This window comes from Hordeum vulgare, chromosome 5H (genome assembly GCF_904849725.1).
Source record: "Hordeum vulgare subsp. vulgare chromosome 5H, MorexV3_pseudomolecules_assembly, whole genome shotgun sequence".
Lineage (NCBI taxonomy): Eukaryota > Viridiplantae > Streptophyta > Magnoliopsida > Poales > Poaceae > Hordeum > Hordeum vulgare.
The window spans coordinates 355,523,526-355,531,906 of NC_058522.1; positions in this window are offsets into that span (position 1 = coordinate 355,523,526).

Below are 8,381 nucleotides of genomic sequence, written 5' to 3' on the forward strand. Positions count from 1 at the left end.
TTGGAAAAGCTTCACTTGATGCTCCCCGGCAACGGCGCCAGAAATTGGCACATTGACGGGAGACTATTCTTGACTTGATTCTCCCCGGCAATGGCGCCAGAAATTCTTCTTGCTACCTATTGAGCTTGCGTTGGTTTTTTCCCTTGAAGAGGAAAGGGTGATGCAGCACAGTAGCAGTAAGTATTTCCCTCAGTTTGAGAACCAAGGTATCAATCCAGTAGGAGTATCAAGATGAGGCACCAATGTACCTGCGCAAAAACAGCAAACTTGCACCCAACGCTACAAAGGGGTTGTCAATCCCTTCACGATTGATTGCAAGGTGAGATCTGAAGGTGGAAAGTGCAACAAAGTAAAAGTGTAGGGCTGAAAATATGATGTGAAGTAGACCCGGGGGCCATAGTGTTCACTAGAGGCTTCTCTCAAGATAGCAATATTACGATGGGTGAACGAATTACTGTCGAGCAATTCATATAACCGTGCAAAGTCATGACGATATCTAAGGCAATGATCATACATATAGGCATCACGTCCGAGACAAGTAGACCGATACTTTCTGCATCTACTACTATTATTCCACACATCGACCGCTATCCAGCATGCATATAGTGTATTGAGTTCATGACAAACAGAGTAACGCCTTAAGAAAGATGACATGATGTAGAGGGATAAATTCATGCAATAGATATAAACCCCATCTATTTACCCTTGATGGCAACAACACGATGTGTGCCTCGCTACCCCTTCTGTCACTGGGTGAGGTCACGGCACAGTATGAACCCAAAGCCAAGCACTTCTCCCATTGCAAGAATCATATATCAAGTTGGCCAAGCAAAATCCACAACTCGAAGAGAATTACAAGGATATGAAATCATGCATATAAGAGATCAGAAGAAACTCAAATAAGATTCATAGATAATCTGATCATAAATCCACAATTCATCAGATCTCGACAAACACACCGCAAAAGAAGATTACATCGGATAGATCTCCATGAAGATCATGGAGAACTTTGTATTGAAGATCCAAGAGAGAGAAGAAGCCATCTAGCTACTAGCTATGGACCCGAAGGTCTATGGTGAACTACTCACGCATCATCGGAGAGGCAATGGTGTTGATGGATAAGCCCTCCGTATCTGAATCCCTCCTCCGGCAGGGCACCAGAACGTGCCCCAGATGGGATCTTGTGGAGACAGAAGCTTGCGGCGGTGGAAAAGTATTTTCGTGGATCTCTCCCGTGGTTTTGGTTTTTTCGGGGATTTATAGGCGGAAGAAGTATGGCAGAGGAGCCACAGGGGGCCCACAAGCCTGCTAGGCGCCCCCCACCCCCCAAGGTCGCGGCTAGGGGGCTTGTGGACTCCCCTGGCGCACTCTGCCTTGGTTCTCAAGCTCCCTGCATATCTTCTGATCCGGAAAAAATCTTTTCAGAGGTTTTAATCCGTTTGGACTCCGTTTAATATTCTCCTCTGAAAAGGGTCAAAAACACGGAAAAAATAGGAACTGGCACTTGGAACTGAGTTAATAAGTTAGTCCCAAAAAAGATATAAAAGGCATACAAAACATCCAAAGTTTGACAAGATAATAGCATGGAACCATCAAAAATTATAGATACGTTGGAGACGTATCAGCTACCATGTTGGCCTTTCCGGGGTGGTATTGAACACTGAGGTCGTAATATTTGATCAGCTCCAACCATGTTCACTGCCTCATGTTCTTTTTGTTTTGAGTGAAAATATACTTCAAACTCTTGTGGCTGTGTATATCTCACATCGCTTTCCCAGAAGGTAATGTCGCCATGTCTTCAAGGCATGAACTAGTGCTACCAACTCAAGATCATGAGTGGCGTAGTTCTCTTCATGAAGGCATAGCTATCTCAAACGGTATGCCACAACTCTGCCTTCTTGCATTAGAACACCACCAAGCCCGGTTCTCGATGCATCCCAATATATCAAAAACTCCTTGTGAACATCGGGAGTGGCCAAAACTGGGGCTGTTGTCAACCTCTTCTTGAGCTCCTAGAAGTTGTCTTCACACTTCAGTGTCCATTCGAACTACTTATCCTTCTTTAAGAGTTGCATCATCGGTCGGGCGATGCTTGAGAACACTTCGACAAACTTGCGGTAGTATCTCGCGAGTCCGAGGAATCTTGTAACCTCCTTCACATTGGTCGGAGATTGCCACTTCGTCATGGCTTCAATCTTCGCATGATCAACTAACAACCCTTCTACTGTCAACACATGACCCAAGAATCGAACTTCATGCAGCCAGAATTCACACTTGCTAAATTTGGCATAAAGCTGATGCTCTCGAAGCTTGTCCAGGACAATCCTCAAGTGTTTCTCATGTTCTTCTAGGAACTTGGATAAGACGAGTATGTCGTCGATGAAGACAATGACAAACTTTTCCAAATACTCCAGGAAGACTTTGTTCATGAGGTACATGAAGTAGGATGGGGCATTGGTTAACACAAATGACATGACCGTGTACTCATACATGCCATACCCAGTTACAAATGTCATCTTTGGAATATCCTCGGTCCTGATCTTCAACTGATAGTACCCAGACCTGACATCAATCTTGGAAAACACCTTGGCACCATTTAGCTAATCGAATAGGTCTACAATCTTTGGGAGTGGATACTTGTTCTTCATTGTGACTTCATTGAGGGAATGGTAATCAATACAAAGTCTGATAGTTCCATCCCTCTTTGAGACGAATAGAACATGTGATCCCCAAGGAGAGGCACTAGGGCAGATAAATTCTTTTCTGAGCTGCTCAGCCAGTTGCTTCTTCAGTTCAAGCATCTCTTCAGATCCCATTCTATAGGGCTTCTTATAGATGGATCCTGCTTTGGACATCAACTCAATAATGAACTCGATGTCACGGTCAAGAGGCATTCCGGGCAGCTCATCAGGAAAGACATCCGGGTATTCACATACCACCAGTACTTAATCCAACTCAATTCTCGACAAACAGTTAATCTGTGGGGTTTGAGCGGAGGTAGGGTTGGGAACATACTTGACATCAACTCCTTGGATATTGGTCATGGTAACAGTCCTCTTGGCATAGTCCAACAAGACTTGATGCCTGGTCAACCAATCCATGCCAAGGATCACATGCAAGCTTTGCGAATTCATGATGATAAGATCTGCTAGGAAGTCTACCCCGCTGATGTTTATCACGTCACCTTTACAACCTATCCTGGTCATTAATACTGCACCCGGGGTTTGTACCATCATATGACTACCCAAAGGTGTAGTCTTCATACCACTCTTTAGCACAATTTTTTGGGTAACAAAAGAATGTGGAGCACCACAATCAAACAGAACTGTTGTTGGGGTTGAGTTAACAAGGAACATACCCAGTATAACCTTTGGGTCTTCGTGTGCTTCCTCCACGGTGATGTGGTTCTCACAAGCTTTGCCATTATTGGACTGGTTGCGGGGAGTTTGATTCCTAGGTGGTGCTCCACGGCCTTGTCCTTGGTTTGGCTCATTGGGGCGCGGTACATAAGGCTTCTTGTTGGGGCACTACTTCAAGATGTGTCTAGGCTGACCACACCCAAAACATGTAACCTGCCCGAAGTTGTTGGTCTTGCCACTAGTGTTGTTAGGTTTGTTGTATGCCAGCCTAAGGTTGGCATACTACTAAGGCTGGTAGCTCAGACACGGTGCAGGAGTCTTGGCCTACTAAGGCTGATAGTTTGGCTTCGCTGGGGCGAGTCTTCTGGTTGTTGGAACCACCATTGTTGATCATCTTGCGTTTGCATGTGTCTTGCATGGAACGACTCTTGTCTTCAAGCATAAGAGCCTTATTCACCAGCTCGAAGAAAGTCCAGCAGTCACAGACAACGAGTTGATATTGTAGTGATTGTTGGAGTCCTTTCACGAAGCGTTCTATCTTGGTCGCCTTAGTGCTGACATCATCAGGCGCATATATTGACAAGAGGTTGAACTTCTGCATGTACTCCTTGATTGAGCCACTTCCTTGCTTCAGCGCTTGAAATTCCCGCTTCTTGATGGCCATAATCCTAAAGGGGATGTGCGCAGTGCGAAGTCCTTGCTTGACATCGGCCCAAGTGATCACACGCTCGCCTTGAATGATCTTGAATCCATCCCACCAAGCTCTGGCGGTACCTCCGAGGTAGTGAGAGGCATATAGAACCTACTTGCGATCCTCATTGCAGTTAACCAGTGCAAGGAGGTCCTCAATGGTGCGGATCTAGTCATCGGCATCCAAGGGTTCAGCTGTCTCAGTGAAGGTCGAGGGCGAACTCCTCATGAACTCCGACATAGTGGAACGACAATTGCGGTTCCCGCCTTGCTGCTGGTTGTTCACAAGGGTCTGAGCAATATACTGCATAGCGGCAGAGTTGGCTTGGTGTTCGTCCCGAAGAACTTGGAGAAACTGAGTTATGGTCATGATCTCCGGTCGAGGTGGTGGCAAGGGAATGTCGCCTTGCGGCTGCTCTTGGTGATCTCCAGCTCGAGCAAACCCGTCAGCCTCCGGCTGCTGGCTAGCGTTGTCGGTGTTGGGATTGCAACAAGAGGAAAACGCGCCTAAGGGGATGGTATAGTGCAGGTGTGACAATTAAAGGTCGAAGGACCCAACACATAACATTAAAATAAGATAGGTGATGTAGTCGCTTACATGTTGCCTAAGGCAAAAGCGCGACTTGCATCGAAACATAAACAATAAAACAAACAACAAACACACACGGTTTCATATGAATCATTACACGAACTTGACTTCGGATGAGGGATACATGACTGATCCTACCCTAGGGGTTCTTAGATTGAAGTGGTGGAGTGCTCGGTCACGTACTCACGCTCCTCTGGGTCTTCCTCCTGTTCATCATCCGTACAAGCATCGTCTCCCGACGAGGGGGTCGGAAGACGAGGAGGTCCATCCCGATGACGCTTCGTCGATGGATTGGTGAAGAGCTCACGATACTCCTTCGCACTCATGTGATGACGACGTGTGGGTGCATTTGTAGCTGGGGGTACTCCTCCTCTGTAAGTGATAGTTGGTTGTTCCTCGGGGGCTCCATCCTTCTTGATCTTGTCTGGCTTTTACTTGGCCAGTCGGAGTAGCTCATGAGTGTGGTGAAGTTCCTCGCGGAGCCTCACAAACTCCTTAGTCAGGTTGTGAGCCAGACTGTCGACAGAGAGGCTGAACTAGGTCTCGAATTTGAGTGGTGTGCCATCCTCCAGGGATGGAATCAATGTCCAACTATCGCCAATTTCACCTTTCCTGATAGGAAAGTGGCAAGTAGCCGGCTCGTCAGCCATCTATGGAATGATGTCTCGAAGGTGGAGGAGTGCCTTCCATAGTGTCACATCCCTAACCCTTAAGTAAGATAGCATTGTGCTCATGTCTTCTTTGCATTTGCATCTAAGAAGTTTCAACAAAAACAACAAAGTGGCAAAGGAAAAACTCAAAACCCTAGCCACCGTTTCAATTAAAGGAAATCTCAAACTAGTTCAAAATCAATGAACCCAAAATGGCCTCAAGAAATGTTCAAACTTTCTGATAAATCATGAAAGTAAATGAGCATTGGAGAAAACTATTTTTCTTGACACTTTAAGCATTTTAAATAAATGCAAAAGCCACTGGTTTCAAATTTAAAATTTGAAATCAGAAGCTATAATTTTCCAAAAATGTTGAAAGTCTTGGAAATGAGTGGGGATATTATAACAAATATTTCAGGAGGTCTAAAATAGTTTTACTTTTGTTTTGGAGCTGAATTAATTAGCAAAACAATAACTAGCAAAACAGAAAAACAAAAACAGAAAAAAATGGAAAAAACCTTACCTGTCGCCTAAGCCTGGCCCGGCCCATCTCCCCGCTCGTCCCCTCCCTCGCGCCAGTAGGCAGCAGGAGGTGGCCGCCGCCTCCTCCGGCGCGGCCACGCACCTGCGTGCCTGCCTGGCCGCCGGTTCGCGCTGGCGACGACGGGGATAAGCTCCCCAGAGCTTCCCCTATCCATTCCCCACCTCGGTTCTTCCCCTCCTCCCGGATCCCCTCCTTCTCCCTGCTGCCGCCATTAGAGCCGAGCTCGAGCTCGAGCTGCCCGTGCCCCTGGCCATAGGATCCCCTCCCAGAGCACGCCATTAGCTCCGCCTTGTCGCCCTGGTCGTCTCTGCAGAAGCCGAAGCCTCCTCGAGCCCTGCAACGCACGCAACGCTGTCGTCTTCCTCCTCCGGCCGCCGGACCTCTCCCGTCGATTCGTCGCCCCCAGGCCTTCCCCGAGCCGTCTAAGCTCTGCTCTGCACTCCCCGTGAGCATGCGGTCGTTTTCCCTAAGTTACCCCCGTCGATCCTCTCCTCTAGCTCTAGTTTCACCGGAGCCCGACGAGGACCGCCGCTGCCGCTCGTCGCCGGTAGCCCTCCGATGTCCAGCTCGTCCTTCCGAGGGCACCAACAGCTCCAGGACGACGCGTAGATGCCGTAGCAGCTAAGAACCGAGCGTAGATCCCTCTGATTCAAAGCCCCCGATGACGCCCGAGCTTCGGCCGCCGCTCCGGCTCGTCGCCGAAGCCTCTTCCGGCGACCCTAGCCTCCCCAGATGGTCCTGCCAGATCGGCCACTTCGCGAGCATGTTGTAGCTGCAAACCGCGTGCGTTTTGGTGCTGTGCAGCGCCGTCTAGGTCGCCTCTGGCGAGCCCTCCGCCGCGGGTCTGGTCACGGGCGACCACCCTCCGGTGGCCGTCGATGTGGCCGACCATTAGGGCGTAATCGCCCTCCCCTCAGTCGCTGCCAGAGGGCCCCACGCCTGGTCAAACCCCAATTAGGGGCTGGTCAGCGCGGGATTAGTCCCAGAGAGGCTGACCAGTGGGGCCCCCCTGTCAGGTTTGACCTGCACAGGTCGGCTGACCTGCTGACGTCAGCCTGATGCAATAAATGGAATTTCCAGTTTAAAACTAATTCAGGAAATTGCTAAAAATTGCAAAAATCATAGAAATTAATCTGTAACTCCAATGAAAATAAATTATATATGAAAAAGTATCAGAAAAATTCAAGGATTCTGATTATGCTATTTTCAACTATGTTTGAAATAGTTACAGGACCCTAAATTGTGAAATAAGGAATAATTCAATTCTTTAATCACTTTATGAATGGAATTTGCAAAAATATCCAAATTTCATTATATATGCAATGATCACACACTGCCCTAGTTACAAATCAGTACCATAACATGACATTTCATGCATGTTAACATTAGGTTGATCTGAGCATCAGGTCGAATCAATTAAACCGGTATCCGAGAATACCCGTTTGAATTACTATTCGAATGTGATTCAAATCAACTCTAAACCTAAAACATCTTGATTATAATAACTTATCACTTTGCATTCTCATGCCATGCTCATGCATCATTTTGATTGCATATGATTGTTATTGAATGTTGCCATTCATTTCGGTAGGCTCCGCACCCCCGGATTCCACCGAATATCCGTCTGACGGATATCGTTCCTCCTCTGAGCAACAAGGCAAGAAACCCTTTTGATCATCCCGATAACTCCTATGTTCTTGCTCTTGGACCTATTTATTGCATTAGGATCAAATGCTTCAACTGCTTTTGCCACGATAGTTGGACCCACTTCCTTTGCATGACTTAACCTTGTCACAGTAAATAGCCGAACCTTGCAACCTAGCATACCTGGTAGTTGCTTGAGCTATGGTGTGCCTTATCCTGCTATGCATGCTATGCTTAGAGTTGTGTATGGTCTGTCATCTGGGAGATGAACAGAAATGTGGAATGTGTTCGGTGAGCAAAGGTTGTGTGTTGAACTTGATTTGGTAAAGGTACCGGTGAAAGGCTGTGTAGGAGTACATGGTGGGTTGTTTCATTGGAACCGTTCTTAGGAACTGAGTTCCGTGTATGTAATACAAGACTAGATACTACCACATGCTGGGCCCTGAAATATGACCCCGCTCGGCCTATTAATCGCGTAGTACTCGGTCTAGGAGTTGCAAGTAGTTTCTGGTGTTTATAGTAATGCTGGAGGCCGTGCATGGTGCTGACCTGAGAGGTGGACCGTGATGCGGTAGGCAGTGGCACGGTGTACCAAGTGGCACCCGGATGGTGGGCTTGGGAACCCTGCGCACATCGTTTGAGGCCGTGGCGGAAACCTCGGCCGGACTTCCGTACGGGTTACTCTCAGATAGGCGATAAACCTGGACTAGGTACTAGTGTGGTTAACGGTCGTGGTCGACTCCCTCGCTGGGCTTCCGCTTGAAGGTTGCCGAGGTGCATGACGTGCACATGGCGATAAGTGGCGAGAGCGTGTGTGACGAAGTACACCCCTGCAGGGTTATGATCTATTCGAATAGCCGCGTCCGCGGATATGGACTACTTGGAGACATATGTTGTTCATAGAT